A 22,271-nucleotide genomic window follows, 5' to 3' on the forward strand; every position below is an offset into this window, starting at 1 on the left:
CTCTTTCATCTGCTTTTCAGGCTTGTGCAGGTGCTACTGCATGGCTGCAACTTTGTTTGCTCAACCGGCCTAGTCATTTGTTTAGTTTCTTTCAAAAACTATACTTTTTCAGAATGGGTCTGTGGTTATAATAAATCATGCAATTAGTCCATGTTTAAAGGATGTTGGCATGAACAGCTGTTACCTGTCCTGACTTCAGCCTTCACTGCATTTAGAGGTCAAGATACAGTACGTCCTCCAAGCAGGACTACTTCTTCAGACTTGAATGGAGCTAGCTGGTTAGCATGTTAACTTTAGTACAAAAAAGAAAAGAAGGTTTCTTTCACTCTTCAGTGCTGCACACAGCTCTTGGTGAGGCAAGGAATAAAAGTTTGATGGTGAATATTTCTTCTATACCGTTGGCTATGAAGCAAAACTTACAAATACCTCCTTTAATTTATTTATTTTTTAGCCACTGTGGAGGTAATTCAATTGCAAGAGACGAGTGATGCAACACAAGTTGTTTTCTCACTTGTAGAACAAAGGTTACAACGCGACAAAGAGCTTCTACTTTGTTCCGTCACATAAAAGCTGCAGGGATAAACTTAACATCCCCGAGCTGAGCGAACCGTGTTCATATACACACACCACATAAACGTGCAGAGATCCCGAGAGGTCCTTTTAGAGCAAGATGTTAGACATGATGCTGCAAGACTAAAACATTGGTGCAACATGTGAACAAGAGGTGAGCAGTGATAACCCTCAGGTGCCTGGAAGCTGAAGGATTTCCAGCTGCTAACTACAGACGGACTAGAGGGGATTTTATTTTCAAAGTGCCCTTACTGCTCAAATTCACAGTCTAGAATATATTTAACTTTTGCTACAAGTAGCGTTGTGTTTAGTGTGTTAAAAAAAATAATCAATTTTTAAAGCCCACTCATACAGCACTCAAACTTTTAGTAAGTGGACGCTCTCTGGTTGCATTAAGTTCTTCAGGAGCCTGGCTGTTCAACTTTAATCAGAACTACTGCAAGTGTTTTCCTATATAGTAATGAATGGGAAACACATTTCTGTGGAGTGCTCTCACTATTTAAACTGATAGACTGCTGTGTCAGGATGACCATAGCAGCTCCACCACTGACATGTTAGCAGTGCCTGGCTCCACCTAACTTTAGGCTAATCCAAAAATGCACTATGGAATACGTATGTGAGGTAAGACATTTTGAATACCAGCTTAAAAACACAAACTATAACTTAAAGTGACCAAATACCAAGCTATGCAGAACTGTAACCCTCAATAGAATCTAAAAGGGTGGGTCATAAAAAAATTCAGGTGCCTCCATTGGTGATTTGAGGAACTGCAGGTTTGGCAGCTCATCTTTCAACCCAAGAGATTGACAGTTTCTTAAAGGAGACATATTATGCCCCTTTCCCACAAATTAAAATAGTTCCAAGGTGTCTTCAAGACATGTCTCTGACATGCTTCGGTCAAAATACCAAAAGGATCAAACATCACAGCTCTTTTCATCCGCGCAAAATAGCTCTGTTCACAACGGCTGGTTTCAGTGCCTGTCCCTTTAAATGCTCACCCTGCCCCACCCCCTTTACCGGTACCGGTACTCACAGGTAGGGTTGGTATAATGCAAATTCGAAAACTAATGACATTATGTAATGACTTATGAGGGAACAGCTTGGAAAACCACATGGATTTCAACCTAGGGAGCCTGCAAATGACAGATTCTTTTTTTTGTCGATTCTCACATTTTGGGAGCTGGAAGGCAAGCCAAACACCCAAATATCAAGAGCCTTCAAGCCTTCAAGAGCCTTCAAAAAGTTATATTTCCATAATATGTTCCCTTTAAGGTAAAACCTTAACACCAAATGTACCCTGCACTTGATTTCTGAATTCAAAACTACAAGCAAAAAAAAGTTTTTGTCAAATTTAGTCCAAACAGAGTGCCCAATAGATGTTTAAGTTCTTTTGAGCAAAGCAGTTAAGGCAGATAATCTGTTGCTGGATGCCCTGCAGCCTGCCAGAGAAATTAGTTTTCAGACAAACTTCGCCAGTTAAATTCAGGGAGGAAAATTGCCTTCTATAATACACAAGAAAACTGTCGAGCCTCAGCATAAAACGGATGGGGAGTCCTTATTGTACTGAAAGGCTTGTCAGTCTATGGCGGTGCACTGTGCTGAGTTTCTATGTGCTCCATAGTACAGTGTAAAATCTAATTAATCAGTCAAAGTCAAAGCCACTTACAGCCCTGCACATTTCCAGCCAAAAAACAACAAAAAAAACAATGTTAATTCACTTCCACTGAGTTTTCTAAATCGCACAAAACATATAGGACAAGGGCAAATTCATGCAAAATGCAAACAATTTCGCACAAGAGGTCTACGATTCCTTTAGCCCCCATGACAAAGCTCTCATGTTTTCACACTGGAATCACATGTCACAACACACCCAAGACATTAGTGGATTCTGCTGAGCAGCTGTCAAAATGCTTCTTCTCTGCACTTTTCTCCGAGGCGTTTACTCTCTGCGGTGCCAAGGAGAACGCTGTGAGCTGAAAAGAGCTCCCTGGAGTTATACCCCCCCCTACCACTCCCACCCCCACAACCAACACCACTGGACACATTTTTTTTTTTTTTTTTTGCAGATGGACACATACTGTGCAGTCTCCTCGTGAAAACACCACAGGCTACATTTTTGGGGAAGGCACACAGTAGAGGCAGGAGGCTTTACTGAAGGGCTCAAACAGGCAAAGGCTGCTGAAGTCAGCTCCTGGCACGATAAGACAAAGCTGACAAGTCGTTATACACAGGGCTCTCACTGCCCATACCCTGCCACTATCTCTCCATATCTGCCTTTGTCTTGGGTGCTTTCATTCCTCAGTGACACAGCGGGCCGTATTTTATAGCTGTTTGCTTATGTAATGCCCTGGTGCAAAGACGGGGATTTCATGATGATTCCTTTATAGACTTATATACTTTTCTAGGGCTGGTCCCTGAAGGAAAATAGCCAACTTTTTTTCTTTTTTGGATGATGATGATGTGCCAACTTAATGTGTTATTGATTTATGATATAAGAAGTTGCGTGCTACTGTACCATCCTCCGGCGGCTTAGCTGCGACTTTCAAAACGCACTGTGCAACCGTGATGACCCTTTGGCCCTGCAACAGCTCCAGAGCTGGATGACCCTAATTACAGCGTTGGCTTTGCTGCCAAACCATCTCATTGGAAACCAGTCACAGCTCTGGCGACCCCGGCATACGAGCTGTTCCCAGTGGAAAGCAATTTAATGCTTGGCTGCTCAAAGAACAAAATATATGCAGCCCAAGAAATCCCTTAGATAAATTAGAGCAGGGCAAGCGGACTCTGAGAGAGCCTTATCTAAGGCCTGATGAGCCACCTGTCACTTCAGAGGTGACATGAAACCAGAATGTGGCAGGAAGCAGGTGAAGTCTGTCTCCAAGCAGCAGGTAGGGCGTCCTGTGGAGGGACACTATACACACCTGCAGACCACAGGTGCTACTGACACCCTCTTTGATCATTTGGGCAAGAAAATTCCCCCAATCCTATTCTGCTCTAAACAAACTACCATTCCTCCAGTGGCAATGTTTTATCTGAGAACACAAATGTTTGAGAATATAATATTTGATGAGCTCTATGTGTCCGTCGTGACTGCAGGAGCCAGACCTGAGCTGACCTCACCTGGTCCGGCCGTGGTGTCCAACCTAATGACTTCCAGCCAGTCTCTTTCTCTCTGTTTGGTTTGTCTTCAGATTCATTTCCATTTTAGTCGGGTAAAATACAAACAAACATTTTTTTTTTTTTTTTGTATTACTCATGCGTGACCTTCACTCCCTTGTCCAGTTGTTGTCAGAAAACAGAACAAGTATGAAAGACTGATTGAAACGCAGAAGACAAGTTAACGAGCAGCCATTACCACCAGGCCTTTTCCAAGATACAATCCTCTACTATAGCTGCAAAATCAACAGACACACACACCTCACATTGATGTCTATGGGACATAGAGAGGTGTAGCTGCAAAGGGAAAGCACGACTTCAGGAGGCAATAAAGTGGTCCAAAAAGATGCTTGTTTGAAAAAATAAATTAATTTAAAAAAAAATTGCTAACGGGGTCTGAAAAGTTCATTAATCCATAAAGTTCTGAGCCTGTTTTGGGCTGTTAATTGATTTTGCCTTTATATACCACATAAAAAAAGTTTACCCCTACCCATGTTTGGTATCTATTTTTTTCAGTACAACTTTAACATGAGTAGTATCAGCTGATTCTATCAGTTTTGCAAAATGACAAATATATAAAAACAAATACAACGCTTGCCCATCCCATCCTGCTTTTACACACAGATAAATGTTTTTTGTATGAAATTAAAACTATCATATCTTTGGTTTTACAAACAAAAACAGCGCTTTCACAGTGCTTTGAAAAGGTCACGTGTTTGGATCACACTGGGGTGATCATAGACCCTGGAGGGTTAATCTAATGTCAAAGGTGTCAAACTCATTTTGAGAAAGCTACAACTAAACTAGCCATACAGTGGTGTGACACTATGGTTCATGTTCAGGTTCAGGTTACTTTATTGATACCTCAGGGGGTAAACTAGTTCTATAACACAATTGGTCACCGATGTCCATGTCTATGAGGCTGGCCCCTGTCTAGACAAGAAGGATACATCTACATTGCCTCCAACAGCCCTTCTGCTGTCTATGTGTTGTTAATGCAGGTTCTCTACTAGTGATTTGTGGGGAAGCGCTAACAGAAAAATGTCCTTTTGAAGTACACCGCACAAGATGGTTGAGGAGCAAATCAGCCCGGGTTGAGAGGTTCTGGGCTGGAGCTGGGACCATGATGACCTTTAGATTGAAACAATGTCCTGGGGAGTCAAACCCATTAAGCACAGTAACTGTACTGGAGTGAGCCCCTGCACTGAGAATCCATCTCCCTAGATTAGCCGACAGCAAACAGGCCACCGACCGGAGTCTGCCTCGGTGGAGTGACGCCTGCGATGCCTCGAAGCAGCCTAGACAATGTAATCCCATTTGCCCTCCAAGGACTGGAGTTGTGCCTCCTTGGACTGCTTTTAAAACTCAAAAGTACACATGAAGAACACACACACACACACACATCTCCCCACCAGGCAATGGTGCAAAGACGCCATGGAGGAAATGGGAAAACACAAGACTGCACAAACAGTCACACAGCAGAAGGCTTTTTGCTCTTTATGCTGTGAACTAACGGCTGACATGTTGCTTTCATATCTGATTTGCAGATGAAGGCTTGAATAAATAAGAACCATTTTATAGTCATGACTGAAGTGGGTCCCTCTACAAGGACATCTGTCGGCTATAAATGACTATGATGTGAATCATGTGGAAAAGCAGTTACATAAAATGTCCGTACAGAAATATGAGAAAAAAAATGTTAAAGCAAACACAACACGGGCAAGGCTACAGGAATATTGACATGGATGAAAAATATATCTAATGTTGGATGTTGGGCTCAGACATACGAGAGAGTACAGGGCCAGCCCAAAAAAAAAAAAATCCGGCACAAGGAAAAAAAAAAAAAGTTAGGCACAAGAAAAAAAAAAGATCAGGCACAAGAAAAAAAAAAAAAAGTCAGGCAGGTTAATGGAGGTTAACGTTAGTTAGCTAGTTGGCTACTAGCGCTAAACATTAGCTCATACTCCTTCGTAGAATACACACTGCGCTACCTTGGGTGCAAAAACCACTATTCGATTTTGTAAATATATTGCTCCAATTAAGCCATCTCACACAAGTTTTAGAAGACTGGAGCTCATAAACAGACATTGCCCCTTCTGCCAAACTCTGCAGCGCTATATAAGTGAACAATAAAGCTGATTGGCTGGCCCTAATACTCCTTCATACAGACAAGACACGATGACAATGACTGTCAAAATAAGGTACTTTGTTATACTTGCCCTTTTACTTCCCATTTTCAGATCAGCAGATAAATAAAAATCTGTTCCTGTACCTTCTTGTATTCCTTTTGAACATAATCATAGCGTTGTTCTTTAAGCTTCTACGAGCTTAAGCTTCTACCAACTAGGATATCAGTGCTGCAAGATGTCTCTTTTGTGTCCTGATAAAGTGTTTGCTGCAGTGAGAAGAAGACATCGTTCACTGCAGTTTACAGTAAAGAAGGAGGGATTAACACAGCTCCATCTCCTCCACCGACAGGAAGAGAAACAAACGATGTCAGAGAAGAAACACCTGAGTCAGAGATGTCTGGTTGTTCTGTCCATTACAAGACATTAAAGACACTTGACTGTTGGTCAGCGCCAAGAATTCAGTGGTATAATGAGCAATAAATACGCCAGGGTTGGACGCTATGAAGGTTATCATTTCACATTATAATAATCAATACCAACTCAAAGATGATTGAACTCTGGCTGTGAGTTAGGTAACTCGCATGTAATTTTGAAGGTATAGTGCTTTTACTTTGTGTATTTTGGATTAGGGTTGTCATGAGTACCAGTACTTCAGTAGCAAGTTGATGCCAACACGCAGAAAAAATATGTTGATACCTGCTTTTTTTTTTATATCATGAGTCCTACACGATATACAAATTTACCCTCAGCGGAACTGAGGTGGGCAGTATAAGTACGCGAGTCCCAACCAAACAGGTGGTCTTGGTGCGGCTACAGTCGAACTCTAGTGCGGTAAGTTTGATTGAGTCATGGAAACAATACATGACGTACCGTGCGTCAGTTGCCATGGAAACGTGACACTCTGTCAGCGAACGTGAAGTGTACAAGTTGAAAAATGAATCAGGTGCACACCATTATGTGTGAAAACAGTCTAAAAGGGAATTAACGAGAACAACCGTTCTCTTGTTTAACTACTTTAAGAAGACTGTCATGACTTTCTGTTTGTGCTGAGCCATATTCACTGTTTCATATTGCTGCCTGTTCACCTGATGAAAGTGCCTGAGAGTGTTCCTCTGTACTTCGTTGGCCGTTGGGGTCCTCTCCTATGCCTCTAGAGGTGTGCATAAGTTTAAATTTTGTGCAATTTGATAAGTTGTTTAAACTCAGTGGAGCTTAAAGGGATAGTTCAGGTTAGGGGGCAAATTGGCCCATTGCCATAATCCCTATAATCATAGCAGTTCGTTACCTTTAATTGTCGGTGCAAGCTGTTTTAGAGTGGGGGAGCAGAGCTGTGAGCTGCTCAGAGCTACGCTACGGAGGCTCATGGGATTTGTTGGTTTCCCTCATCAAACTCATCAAATACACAATCCAACAACTCCAAAACGCTCTGGTGGACAAGTTGTGACCTGCACATTCACCACGCTATGAGATAATAACAGAACGTTACTAGACAGAGTTGTTTTAGAGGTAAATAAATTGTACTGAAATTTGGGTATGGTGATGAGCCTATTTTAGATATTAGACCTGTTTTTTCACTGGCTGTTTATTCTGGTGGTTCTGATTTTGCTCTCACTTGTTTAAATTTGGCAGTGATTTTGATGTCCACCCTCCTGTAAGAGCCAATAAACCGAACCGAAATCAAAGCCCGATTGAAGGCTGTGTTGTTTGAGATCATTTGAAACAGCTGCATGCATTTGACAGTGAAAGAATTCATCAGTGAAACCCAGCAGAGAGTTTCTTCTCCGCCCCAAAGTAATCGCACCGGCTGCAGCTCCTGCGTCTCCCCTTTGATGGCAGCGCTGGTGTCTGTAAAAGATACTAAGCAATACCCTCTGCCTCTGTTTGTTGTTGAGCAGTCGCGGCCCAGGTTTGTCTCTAAGTGCTGAGTATATTTACCCTCTATCCAGTGCCATGCTTTGTTGCACTCTGTGAAACAAGGTAGAATTCAATTACATGGTGGCCAAAGCCCTGACAAGAGCTCACTCTTGTTTCAATCACCCCCACAGGTGGAAGTGTGGATGAGGAGAAGTGGCGCTCCAGTCGCCACAGTGTGGACCACGAGAGGGCAATGAGGCGTGAGGAGGCACTCAGACAGCGGTGGTCAGCGGCACGGAGAGATGAGCCGGAGCAGAAGTCCTGTTCAAGAGCGTCCACCTATAAGTCAGTTGAAAGGAACTTTTATTTTGAAAATCTGGAGTCATAAAAGACGTGATGAGGCCCGGTGAGGGAGCGGTTGGCGGCGACTGAAAGGGAAAAATGAGTTGGAGCAATCTGCGTGTTTTGTTTTCTGTACAAAACTAAATATGATGTTTAAATGGTCTGCTGCACAAAAACCGAGTGAAAACAACATCTGTTCCTCAGCCTCTGTTCCAAGGTTTAATGATTTTTCATTTCTATTGCCTTGTTTGTTTGTTTTTTCTTGTCTTTTTCAAAAAAAAAAAAAAGAAAAGAGAAGAAAGAAAGAAAGAAAGAAGAAGAAAATGCTACAGTGCTTCCGGGAACTGTGAGTCACAGGATGTGTGCGCCACAGCCATCATCACAGTGATGGCCCTCCCCTCTCCAAGGACCCCGCTCATGCCCAGAGCAAATGAACAGAGTCTGATAAAACAAACACCATCAATCATCGTGATTGTCACACTTTTCATTGAGTTCATAATCTCCCTGTGAAAATGCGCGCGGACCGGCGGCTGCGGAGACAATTTAAAGCAGTAATCAACCATGTTATGAGTCCACATTGATAATTAATGGGTGAGGAGGGTGGAAGGAGGGTGTCGCGGGAGCCGTGTAAAAAAAAAAAAAAACCTTCTATGTATTTCACCTTATTCCTCTCAATAATGTGATATGTTTGTCTGTTGTCCTCGGGGCCGGACTGTCTTCAGTGATTGAATGCTGCCTTGTCCTGGGGGAGGCCAGATCATTTAACTGCTATTCTCTTCGGTCCCTATGGGAACTCTTATTTTGTGCGCGTGTATCTGTGTGTGTGTTTGTGTGTGTGTTCTGTCTGCCTCATTGTGTATACAGCTCGTAAATGATATTTATGGGTAAAGCCTACAGAGGGATGTTGTGATGATAACACAAACATACCACAGGCTGCATGGTGACAGCGAGAAATATGGCGAGGAATTAAATCAAGATTGCGGTGTTAAAAGGGTCATGTCTGCACAGGAGCTGAAGAGAAACTACACATCACCAGACCAACACCTTGGCCTTAACGCAACACAACCTACCTGTTTACAACTCATTACTAGACACCGACACCTGCAACTGTAACTATGATCAATATTGTGCGAGACACTATGTAATACACAGAAGAGCTAATTAGTGACGGTTCATCTTTCTCAGTCTGGTGTCAACGTACAGAAACACACATTTAAGTTGTGTAGTTTCTAGTTATTATGTTTATGAAAGACAGTGTTTTGTTGCATTACATTACTGGAGGTCATTTAGTCGATTAACAACAAACACTGTTGTATTAAATCTGTTCCAGACATGGTGCGAGTAATCCAGAGACTAAATGAATCCTTTTGTTCGTTATTTTATACATATTTTAAAGGGATAGTTCAACATTTTGGCAAATTGGCCCATTGCCATAATCCCTATAGTTTTAGGAGTAGGTTTGTTACCTTTAATTGTCTGTGCAAGCTATTTTTAGAACGGCAGAGCAGAGTCGTGAGCTGCTCAGAGCTACGCTACGGAGGCTCATGGGATTTCTTGGTTTCCCTCATCAAACTCATCTAATACACAATCCAACAACTCCAAAACGCTCTGGTGGACAAGTTGTGACCTGCACATTCACCACGCTATGAGATAATAACAGAACGTTACCAGACAGAGTTGTTTTAGAGGTAAATTCATGCAAAACCGCTGATGCACGTTGCCTTCAGGGGCAGTTTTTCAGCAAGCAGTCTCTGTATTTACCTCTAAAACAACTCTGTCTGGTAACATTCTGTTATTATCTCATAGCGTGGTGAATGTGCAGGTCACAACTTGTCCACCAGAGTGCTTTGGAGTTGTTGGATTGTGTATTTGATGAGTTTGATGAGGGAAACCAAGAAATCCCACGAGCCTCCGTAGCGTAGCTCTGAGCAGCTCACGGCTCTGCTCTGCCGTTCTAAAAATAGCTTGCACCGACAATTAAAGGTAACAAACCTACTGCTATGACTATGGGGACTATGGCAATGGGCCAATTTGCCAAAATGTTGAACTATCCCTTTAAGCTTTGTTTTGAGCTAACAGGAATCTGGTTTTGTACTGAGCTAACAGGTGTGTGACCAGGTGGTTAGCAAGTGGGAGGCTTAAGTTAACTGATGAAGAGCAGGTTAAATAGGTTAATAAATTTATTGTTGTCTATTTAGTTTTTTCAACATTATACACCATCTTTGTGGATTTCAACATAACAGTAGTACCAGATATATGACTTAAAATCACATTACATCATTAAAACACACCAAATGTTCAAATGTCAAAAACCAGTGAATTATGAAATACAAGTGCAACTTGAAATGTGGCCTCAGGCTCTGTCTGATACGTGTCGGTTACTTTAGATAATAGAGATTTATTGCTACTAGAAATAATCAATAATGGCAACCCCGTACTGTAGCCATGTATAGGAGAGACTGTCAACATGGAAGAGCTAAGAGAATTAAAACTAGCTCAGACGTTGTGGACCACACAGCATTCAAGCTGCAACACATGCATGAACAATGATCACATGTTGTGATCGTTCATATAACAGCAGTGACTGTTGCGAGTGTTGAGCCTTTAGGATGACACCGACTTATGTAACTTTTGCAGTCCATTACACACACATCTCCCTCCATGAAAACCTGGAAACTGAATTTTCAGCTCATCCAGCCTGAACAGATACAACAGGATTTCTGACTCACATGTTTTTTTTGTTTTTTTTTCCCTTTTGGACGGGCTTCAACCAACAGTTTTGGACATGAGCATTTCTCCCTGGATAAAAACACAACCAAGACTACACAATATGTGATGTCATCAGAGAGCACTGCAGCCTACAGCTCTACCATTGACTCCAGATTGGAGACCAAGCTTTTTTTGTTTGAGCTTTTAATCCCGAACGATGTGGGTATTTTTTTTGCTTTTTTTTTTCATTTTGCAAAAGGTTTTAAACTAAAAAAAAAAAAGACAAAAACTATCTGGGGTGTTATCAGAAAGCTATCTGAATGCAGGCAGCACCATCCAAAAAGCAGCCGTCTGCACCTAGCGAGCAGGCTCCATATCAATTCCTGCTTTGTTACCATAGAAAACCCATCCAAAATGTGGCACATTGACCTGAGGTGGAATTGAAAATACCAGTGGTGTAATCTGAAAACGCTTTGTGCATTGCCCTTGCCATTTTAGTTTTTCATAATGATTGCTGCATTCAGACTCAGCCCCCCCCCCCCCAAACCCCCAACCCAACCCCTCTTTAAAATCTTTTCATTCACCGTGGAGCTCTCTCAGGGAGCTCGCCTCCAATAATTCAATGGCAAATGCATTCTTGTTTTAGCACATAAACCAAACACCAACACCAACATCGTCCCCTGCACATTATGGACACACATCTCTACCCCCCCCCCTCTTCCAATCTCTTTCCTCCCCTTTTCTTTCTATTCATCTATCGGTGCTTGGCTCTGGTCACTGCATATCAGGTCTGGCCACAGGCTAATCGGGCGTCCCACAGGCTCAGCAGGACTCGAGCAATCTGAGGGCAGCGCATTACCCTAGACATACTTTAGTGTGGCACAGCAGCCTGAATGCCATGTCCGCAGAGAGAGAGAGAGAAAGAGAGAGGGAGAGAGAAACCACTGGCGTTTGGCCCATCGTCTGCTTTCAGCAGGTTTTTGGCTCTGTGAAATCATTTTGCACCACTAATGACGTCCTCTCACATGCCGCAATCCATCCAAGATCTTTTGGATAGCCATGGGGAGCGTGCACGGGTAGAGGTCATAAATAACGTGTATGTGCATGGCTGCTAAAAAAAATAAATAAAAAATATGTCCGTAATTTCCTTCTGGAGATGTGGTAAAGATTCCAGCGAGAGGCTTTATAGGTAACGCTTTCCATTCCGACATGAGTTTGCACTAAAAACACAAACGTGTAGAACCAGGACTGCATTAAAGTTTGATGAACTAGGTCATGAAATATGAAAACCCTGATAAAGTGGATGTTAATAGGTTGCCTATGGGTGGACCAAGTCTGTAAGTGAGGTGAAGCTCCCTCCTGCAGGAATGACTTATTAAAAACACAAGTGCTATGAGTGTGTGTGTGTATGTGCGTGCGTGCGTGCATGTGTGTGTGAAAATGCTGAAGCTGCTCATAATGACACAAAGCTGGATCTTTACAGTTTGCACTGTGCAACAGATGGATTATTAAACATTTACACTGCAATGAATAGTCATTATCCACTTACCTAATACACAGAATGTTTTTTAATTAAAGACTTTATATTCAATAAAAGTGCTCCAGATTCACATTACACTGCTCAAGAATGATGTCAAAGACACAAAGGCAATAACACACTATTATAATTGTGTGTTCACTTCTAAAATATCATCAATATATAACATGAAGGATCTTCTTGAAGTGTTTCCCTCTGGGTGCATCTGCTGTAAAATAAACTCAGATCATATTAAACGTCGAGTTCCTACCTTGAGCTCTGAAAGCTGTTGTTCACTCTCAGTAAGTATTTGTGTCAGGGACGTAATGAAGAATACATAAATATACAACACTCCTGCTAATGCCTTTCTCTTTTTGTTTTTTTTCTTAGCTGGACTAAAATGAATGTTTGAATATGAGCGGTTGGTTGATATGATGCTAATACGTGATCAAAGATGAAGCATAAATATTGTATCTGCTTATTTTATCTTAAATTAACCTTGAATAAAACAGGACAAGACATCTTGTTGGCCCCGTTGCAGCAAAAGTGTAATAACTAACCAACAGTGTTAACGCAGTAACACGTTATTTATTTTGATTAACATAAGTAATGTAATGTTAATGAGAGTAATGTAATGACTTTCTAAAATAGTAATTAGATTATTGTTACAAGCCCATAGGTAACTTACCAATGCCAGTCTCTTTGCTCCTCTCTCGTCCTGGGATACACGGTGTCAGCTCCACCTGACCTGCTAGAGGTTGGTTTTATTTTGGTTTGTTTGTATTTTTGAGGGAATGGAGTAACTAGTGAGGTAACTAGTAAAGTCACTAATTACTAATAATCAGTAATCAGTCATTTAATTACTTTTCCAGAGTAACTTGCCCACTAACCAAAGAATCACTGTAAGGTCCAGCATCATAGAGCTGCCATACACTCACTTACACTACACACGTGACCCCAGGATGTGAGCCAGATCCAATAAATGTTAATATTTCCATGCGTCGTCCCATCAGTCGAACCCACAGATTCAGAGCAGGTCAACTAACCTACAGTATAAGCACTCAGAGGACACGTTCATGGACACGAGGGGAGATCATGCAACCTCCACAAGAGGAAGAACCACCACCGCCCAGTGAGCCAGGTTCAATTGTCAATTTCACCTCTGATGCCCATACTTTAGTTCTTTTAGTTTTGTTTTTTTTTGCAAGGAAGCACGACATTTGTAATCCTGTTAGAAGCTTATGTTCCCACCATTTCAAGAAATCAATTCTGTTATTCTAGCACCAACATCTTTTTTTTCCCAACAACACTTAAACTGATTTAATCAATAGTCTTACGGCCACTTGAACAAGGAATTAAAATCTAATAGCATTAGCGTCAGTCTGACTACAAAATAAAAAATAAAAAAATAAATAAAATGCGTTGTTCTGAGTAATATTCTAACCCAATTTGAGTGTGGAGATGGTGAGAGATGAATAACATGTTTGTGATGCTCTTTTGAGAGTGACAAGAGAAAGGCGGAACTTGAAAAGAGGCTGGGAGTGCTAATGAGCCTTATTTTAAGAACACAACGCCGCCATGAATATTTAACAGCTTGTCTCCTTTATGATCCACCAAAATATAAAGTCGGATGAATTCACCGCGGCGCTGACTGAAAAATGCTCCGTGCCAAAAAGGGGGTGGGGGGGGGGGGCTGCCTTTCCCAGGATGTACGGCACTCTGCACAATATTATTCTGTACAGTCGTTACAGTCGCTATAGAACAAAACCTCTACATTAATATTGCAAGATAAGAGTGATTTTCAACATAACCGCATACACACATACATACTCTGACATGCTGAGTGACTCATGCTGCACGTTAGTAGGAGTCAATGAGCTCCTTTATGGACAATGACACTTCATTCATTCATGAATAACAACGGTGACTCGTATATATATTTCCTGTATGTCTAAAAAGAAGGGCAACTTTCAAGGTAGTCCAAAAGAGATCCTGCTCAAGTGCCCATGGACTCACTTTGTTGCTAGGCAACAGCAAGGGCACCGATACCCCCCCTTTTTTTTTTCCAGGAGAACAACTTCACTGTCCAAAATAAATAAAGATAGAAGGAACACACCGTGAACCTCTTGAGCGGGGTTAAGTCGCTGGGAATAACACTCGGCAAACATCAAGTGGCGCGGCGGCAAAAGGCCACGGAGTTGTTTATGTTTGGTAATTAGACTCTTTGCTCTCAGGACACCCGAGGAAAAATGTTCGACATAGCTGCAACTCTCCAAAAAGGTTTACACAGGGGAGGGTACTGTAGGCTGGATCCAGCTTTGATGATACTTACTCAAGACAAGATTGAGAATAGGTTGGTAAAAGCTTTGTATGTGTGTGTGTGTGTGTGTGTCTGTGAATGGGAATTGTTTTTTTTCTGAAATAATTACACGTCATATTTTTAGAAATGCATGGAGGTGCTTTGTCCTTCGTTTTCATAAAGAAACACCCTCAGATCAAAAGGCTACTGGGCTACTAACAAAAGTAACTAGGACTCCTTATCAAAGAAGCCTGGCTTTATCTCATTAAAGCAGACACGAACGGGGGGGAGGGAGGGAAAAGCTCCAGCTCCTCCAAAGGGAAATGAAACAGTTTTGCCTGTATTTGCTTTGTTACTTAGCTGGAACAGCTCAAATTAATTACTCTCATCTTCCTCACTCTATTCATTATTCTAGCTGTAAACACATTAGTCAAATGAAATGTCGACGAGCACACCTGGCTTTTCTTATCGTTGGCGGTGCGCTTGCTGCGGACGCCAGGGTGGGTTTTCTGGCTTTCCGACGTGCTGCAAGCAGAGTATTAAAGAAACCCAGTGCCATTTATGGGATATGGTACCTGCCACCTCTTCTGCCGATAGCTGCCTCCCAGGAAGCCTTAATGTATGAGATTTGTCAGTGTCAATTTCCCAGCTAATCTCTCTGGTCCACCTCGCCGCCGCCTCTGCCTCTGCTGCTGCTCGGCATTCATTCTCGCTGCTCTGTCTCTATACCTGCTCACACCGGCCCACGTAGCCAACACAAAGGCAGCGGGAGGCCGAGGGAGGCAGAGAGAGACAGAAAACACATCCGTGGAGGCCGGCGCTGCAGTGTGACCCGCACTTGTACAAACCAGAGGAGTTGATACGCGTCCAAAGAAAACTCTGACTTCGTTAGTCTGAGCTTTTTAACTCATTACATAACCCTGAATATAAAAATCAGCTTTGACAAGTCAGATAACAAGTAACAGCTCCGACTGATACACAGATTTTACTTTTAAAAATACTAAATTTAACTATGTTCTCCAGAAAAACAAGCCTCATGTTTGTTTATGACGTGAAGCAACTTGAGTGTGACACATTTCTAACTGAAGAACATCCAGATTGTTTGTTTGAAAGTAGCAGGTTTGTTTTTTTACAGAAGACACTGCACAAACACGCACACGTCCAGTTCACTGGGAAATAACAAGCCAGATTAGCTGAAAATATATTCTGCATGTCCTCTGAAATAATAACTAACATAACTTATATGTATATATGAATATATAACGGCCTATTTTCGTGGCCTAAAAGAGGTTTTACCTAAAAAAAAATACACAGTTCCATTGTTCGCTATAATATAATTTTTTCCAGCCCCTCAAAGTGCAGGAAAAACGCAGTTTACTAACCAACTGTTGATCGGCGGGCGCTAACCCTGGGCAGAGGGATACGTGAGGTCCAAATAAAAACTGTGTTTTTCCTGCACTTTGAAGGGCTGGAAAAAATTATATTATAGCGAACAATGGAACTGTGTATTTTTTTTCAGGTAAAACCTCTTTTAGGCCGTGAAAATAGGCTTATAGGTTTCTTTGGGTCCATTCACAACACTGTATGTTGTAAATCTCTGGGCAGGGCTATGGGCTGGCGTTGCTAACGGGAGGAGTGCAGAGAGTCTTCTACTGCAATTAAAGTACTTAGGGGCTATTTGGAGATCATACAACCCCACTTTTAAAAAATGCTACTGTCCCTTTAAGTTACATGTTTTGCAGGTAGATAATAATAATAATTCATTTAATTTGTATAGCGCTTTTCAATAACCCAAAGACGCTTACAGAGAAAAAGGAAAGGTTAGTGACAGACAAAGGGGACAAGCAGACAATACAAACAGGTACAACAACGGTTACAGGGGATGCGGAGGGTTGGGAGGAGAGTATGGAGGGAAAAGGGGTGAGGTGAGGTGGTTAGGGATAGGGGAGGTTGTAGGCTTGTGAGAAGATGGATGGAAAGTGACAGATAGATACACTGCAGCTCGGCCCCAACACCAGGCTGCTGCAGTTCACCCGGTTCAGTCACAGTGACGCTCACACACTGGCTTAAACACAAATGAAATGATAAACTGCTGATCAATAGAGAGAAAATGGCCTTTTTGTTAGAAATGTACGACTTGTGAATCGCTGGCGTTCATTGTTATGTTAACGGTGTCATGACTCAAGAAGAGAAGCAGCATTTTTTCCATCACCAGAACCAGAATCTGGCAGAGAGAGAGGTGTAATTTGCCTTAAGTTCTGCAGTGAGCAAAATACAAATTTAGGCTACATCTCTGCTCATTACTGTTCTGTACTCTGGCACAGTGGAAAGCCTCTTGGCCAATAACATTACAACATCACTTAATTAAAATAATTCTGCACAAACCCAAATGAAGACTTTGACTTGCATTAGTTTCAGACATCAGAGGATGACATTCAAACTTTAGCAATGTGAAATGAAAAAGTTGGAACATCCTCTGCACTGCGGCTGTTTCTGATTCAGGGTTATTTTCAGACAGGAAGTTTTTGCTTCATTTTTTTTTTTTTGCATGTTTAGTGTTGATCACAGACTCTCGTGTTTGGTTTGTTTCCTGCTGTGTTGTGTCCTATCAGAGGAGGCCAAGAACCTGCTTTTGTTGCTTCACTTTGACAGGAAGTCGTGTTCGACTTGTGGGAACTCTCGTATTTAAATATGAAAAAAATCAACAATGATCGTTTCTGCACTTGAAACTTCCACAAACAAGTTCTTCAGTCAGCACTTTGATGTGGCGTTTTTTTTTCTGTCAATATAAAGGACACAATGTTTTTGTTTGCAGACTTCTGACGGTGCATTTAATGATTTATCAAACTGCGGGACATATGGAATAGTGAGTTTCCATCTGTGGTGGCACAGCCAATTCCAATGTTTCAGCTATCAAACAGGGAGTCGCTCTGACTCGACCGCAAATTCTGCAAACTCGCCCAAACTTTATCCATCTGAGGATTAGAGTCCTGCTGTACCGTCTCATATGCATTTGTATTCATGGCGCTCCCTTGTGACAACAGGAAATATCATAATTAAAATAGGTCGACCAAAGCCATCTAAAAATAAATGAGACTTTAATCTCATCTGAGATGGAGTTTTGGTGTATTCACCTCTGACTTCCAAGAGCCGTGACCAACCAACATAGATGATCAAAATGCAGCTGTACACAGCTGGACAGACCTCAGACCAATCAGAGCAACAATCCAGATGAGATGATGTATGAAGAGCGATGAAAATGTTTCAATAGATGTGGTTGTTGTAGTTTTGCATGAGCGATAGCGTCAAAGGATTTCTGCAGGTTTTGCAAAGACAATATTCAACAATGATGGTTTACGACAGCTGCTCTTTGGTGGCCTCCATGTTGAATATAAACAAATCTACTAGATGTTGCTTTTGTGTCATTATAGGGTGGAGTCTGTCTATGTAAAAAAAGAAAAAAAACCTGTTTGTGATTGGTTCTCAAGTTTTCAGAGAGTCTCAGGTTATTTGGAAGTTCTTCTGATCCGCAAAGCGAAATCGTCTGGGTTCACTCACGCTACAACTTTTTTTCGGAAGAGTGTGTAAATCATGTGTTTGTGCTGGTTTGGTGACTTTTGTAAAGAAAACATTGTTGTAACTCAAACATGTATTCAACCTCAAATTTTACCTGTTTAAAGGGGAACTATGCAAGTCCAGGTGCCTTTTTTCTCTCGCTGTTTTGGTTGCTTTTTTTCTCTACAGAGCTCCTCCTACAGTGCAAATTTTCACTATCGTAAAAACTGGGTAGTGGGTAATGTTAACAAGAGATTACGGTTTTACTAGGCTGTTTGTGTCGTAGTGTCGTAAAGCAGTCCATGTTTCTCGCAAGGCAAGATCATGGACACCGGGTCGGAGGCTCTGATCTTACAAAGTTGGTTTTTGGCCAAGAGATGCTAGGTGGAAGACAGAGAGCCTCCATTCTCCCCGTAACCATCACAATTACTCCAAAGCTGTTTAATTAAGGTCAAAATCTTGCATAGTTCCTCTTTAAAGATGGTCCCACACTGAATTGAAGATACCTGCCTAGTAACAAGACATCATAGTCATAGCAACACCTACTACTGTAAACACAGGAAGTAACGCTCGAGTGACAAGTGTCCATATGAAAGTGTCTTGTCTGCACTTCACATGCATGTTTGTCGCATATTGTCTCGTTCCTCACACTAGACATTCATAGTCTCCGATTCATAGTCTGTGTGTGTGTGTGTGTGTGTGTGTGTGTTGTATTCTCTCTCTCTCTCACCTTGTCGTTAATAATTTATCTGGCTGCATTCCATCAAGATGTGTAGGGTGTTCGGCTTCCTCTGCCCAGGCTCACTGCAGTATGTCAGCTGCAACAACACAAAAGAAGACAGCAAGTCAGAAAACATGAAAAATTCAACAATGATCCAATAAAACATGTTGATATGTTGCTATTACATTAACAGTTTTTTACGAGAGTCTCCACGTTACAGCTTTAAACCCACTGTAGTACAAACCTCTGCTATAATTAAATACTGCTCTGCTGTTTTTGGCAATTAGTGGACTTTTATTGTGATGAACTTATTAATACTGTGTGACAACTAAGTTTCCAATGAAACCGTTATTAAAACCTGTAAAATGAGTCATTGAAGACCTTGTGAGTGGGTTTCGTCTTGTGCAGGAGAAGAGCAGTGGGTTTTCCTGAATTGGGAATTTACTTCCTTATTACAAATAAAGATGTTGGAATCATTTGTGACATTGTGATGAGTACAGATACAGGATAAATAATGTGTTTGATAGCGCGATGTCAGTGAAATGACTTCACCGTGGCTTTTCCATTAACCACCTGACATTTTTTTTTTACACCTGCAGGATTCAAAGGATAAAAGACGGTGCTCCACTCTGCTCTCTATAGCTCATGTCTTTTTTCACTGCCTGTTTGAATGTCAGGGGTCACGCTTTACAATAAAATACGGCGCCACGTCTGAGCTTGATTGCCTTACGCCGCGTGCTGAAATGAGACTTTGATGGCCGTTTTTTCCTTATCTTCATATGGGTTATTAAAGCCCAGCGCTGTGCATAATATCTGACCTGTCAATCTGATTCCTTCAAGCTGAGGACAAATTATGATTAAAGCAACTTCCATTCATCAGCCACTCATCACAAATGTACAGTAATGTCCTTTTAGAGACGCACGGCTGTAATGTGTCCAAAAATATCTAAAAATCCTTGAAGATAAGTGACTTCTGGCAGCCCTGTTCTGTGCTGTAATTTTTTTAAATCTCACTCTGTATGGCACATTGATTTATTCCCCACTAAGCATTAAACCATCAATTCGCCGCATGTGACATTATGGCTCGTTCGAGGCTGTCTGGGGAGAAATTATCATGCTCGATGATGTCGATGAGTTAAACCCATAGAACAGATGCACGCCTGATGTTGAATTCAAAGCACAATGAAACATTTTTGCTTCAAAAGTGTGGCGGATTCTCTCCGGAGATGAGCTAAAAGTGCGGAGACGCGTGCTGCAGAAATCCTGGAAGCCCTCTATAATCTGCGGGAATCAATTAAGGAGGGATTTTTAATTATATATTGTCCAAGCTGTGCAGATGATCATTATGCGTGACTGAAAAATCTCCAGCATTCAAGTGACATAAGTGGTCCTGAAGAAGAAAAAAAAGAAGAAACCTATTCATTATCTCATGTTTAACGTGTTTTCAATTCAATTGAATGGTTTAAAAAAAAGAAACTCTTCCAGTTGGTCTTTCAGACTTCACTGCGTAAACTCAAATATATCAGCTGCTTCTCTTGGCTCCAGAAAAGTTAATTTCATTTTGTCAATTTCTCACCCAGTAATATGTAAAACAGCCAAAAGAGAAGTTTTTTTTCTTTCTTTCTTTCTTTATTCCTGCTTTTTAAAAAGTCAAATATAAAATGTGGAACAGGTTCGAGCACAAATTTGCATTTCAGAGAGTGATTATTAAAAATGATGGATCTCCAAGTGCATATGTTACACCATTATGTTTTCCCTCATTGTTAAGATGGCCATAAACCCGCTGCAGCTTTATGCCGTACATTACCACATAATAATGCCACTAAACGTCTGCAACGTGGGATTTATCATTTCTAATCAGCTAAACAACGACAATAAAGTCCCGTCCAGAAAAAAGAAACTATAGTGAACAACAGGACTGGAGCAAGCAGCAAACAAACTGTGGCTGTTTCTTGGTGCAACAGCGTCACAGTGACAGTGACAGCGGAAACCGTTGTAGCAACACAACTTTCAGCATAATGACTCTGAGGAAACAACATGAAAAACTTAAAACGCGTGAAAAGCCACAAACTGCAGACAAAACACTCGGATCACTTCAGCCGACCGCAGCCCAGGTCGTGTTCACGCTGTGTATGAATTAACATTTAGCTCAGAAAAGGTCAATTTTGTGTTGCTTCTTTTTCAAGCTGCAGCGTGTGTTTTCTTTTTCCCTCTTCCCATAAGAAGATGTGTTTAACACCCACGAAGGTGTGTGGGGAAACATTTGATTGAAACTTCTTTCAGGGCGCTTTATTTCTTTGCTGACAATACGTTACACATGCATATGACAATTCCATACATAGCTAACAGACTGTAAACCTGTCAGGTATTAGCATGATAAAGGAGACGGGTGTGTGTGTGTGGAGGGGGCATTAACGCGGCACGCTTGGCTCTCATGCCTAATTCCTGCTCGGCCTAAAATGGGAGAAAATATTATCAGTGTTGTCGTAAACACAAGTACAAATCCCTGCTGTTATGGCAGTCACACTGAGAGACTTGTGATGTTTCGCAGTCATTTCCATTCCACAGCCACAGCATTTGCATTTGTTTGATTTCCAGCAGCAGTGTGCAGTTGCCTCTTTGTGCAACAATAGAGACACAAATAAATTAAGATCCATCCTTCCTGGCAGAGATTATTTATCTCCCTCCTCAAGCTCAGTCTGAACTTCGAAAAACACAGCGTCAAGTTATTCACTGCTATTCCCCAAACCCGTCGCCCACTGCTTCTACAGTAGCTACAGCCCACAGTCTGCAGCCTGGCTTGCTTAATATCAGATTCAAACAACAAGTTCATTTTGGCTGAATTCAGATGCCAGGTGAGTCTTGTGCTGATGCACGTCGATAGCCACACCCTAACAACACGAGAGGAACACAACTCTTAAAGGAGAATTATACAAGTCTTTTCTGCTGTTTTGCTAACCCTCCTCCCCTTCTGGTCATGTGCATTTGTTTTCAACGAAGCCTGCGAGACACAATCCATGGAGCGGTGGATAACGTTATATATCATATAAGCGTTGCAATGTGCATATTTGTGTAGTCTTATCTGTCATAAACCAGAGATTATGGGTTACGGGGCGTGTTTGTGTCGTGTTGCTGCCACGACAAGATCTGGGAGACTCTGGTCTTGCAAGGTTGGGCCTCCATTCTCCCTGTAACAAGTCATTTAAAGCAGAAGTAAGCAGAATGTTTAACAGTTTCTGTATCCTGGGGGATACAGACATTTGGCAGGCTGTGGGGGGGAGGGGCATTAAGTATCTGAACTTAATATCATGAGAAAGTCTTAAGGGGGGATGGGTCAAGTACCCAGGTCATGTGACTTTATGGCAGCATTCAAAACTAAATTGATACTTTTATGTCAAACTCCAAAATGGCCAACTACGT

At 41.7% G+C, this 22,271-nt stretch overlaps 1 protein-coding gene across 2 annotated transcripts in view; it reads right to left on the bottom strand.

The window, feature by feature from the left end:
- Window positions 1-22,271, bottom strand: part of mgat4c (mgat4 family member C) — a 106,129-nt gene that overhangs the window by 79,703 nt on the left and 4,155 nt on the right. For both annotated transcript variants that reach the window (XM_085780128.1, XM_085780127.1), the window contains exon 2: window positions 18,861-18,948. The gene's annotated coding sequence lies outside the window, so the exon portion shown is untranslated. The remainder of the gene's footprint in view (window positions 1-18,860; window positions 18,949-22,271) is intronic.

Source organism: Trachurus japonicus, chromosome 6 (genome assembly GCF_045865225.1).
Source record: "Trachurus japonicus isolate A0001 chromosome 6, Traja_1.0".
Classification (NCBI taxonomy): domain Eukaryota; kingdom Metazoa; phylum Chordata; class Actinopteri; order Carangiformes; family Carangidae; genus Trachurus; species Trachurus japonicus.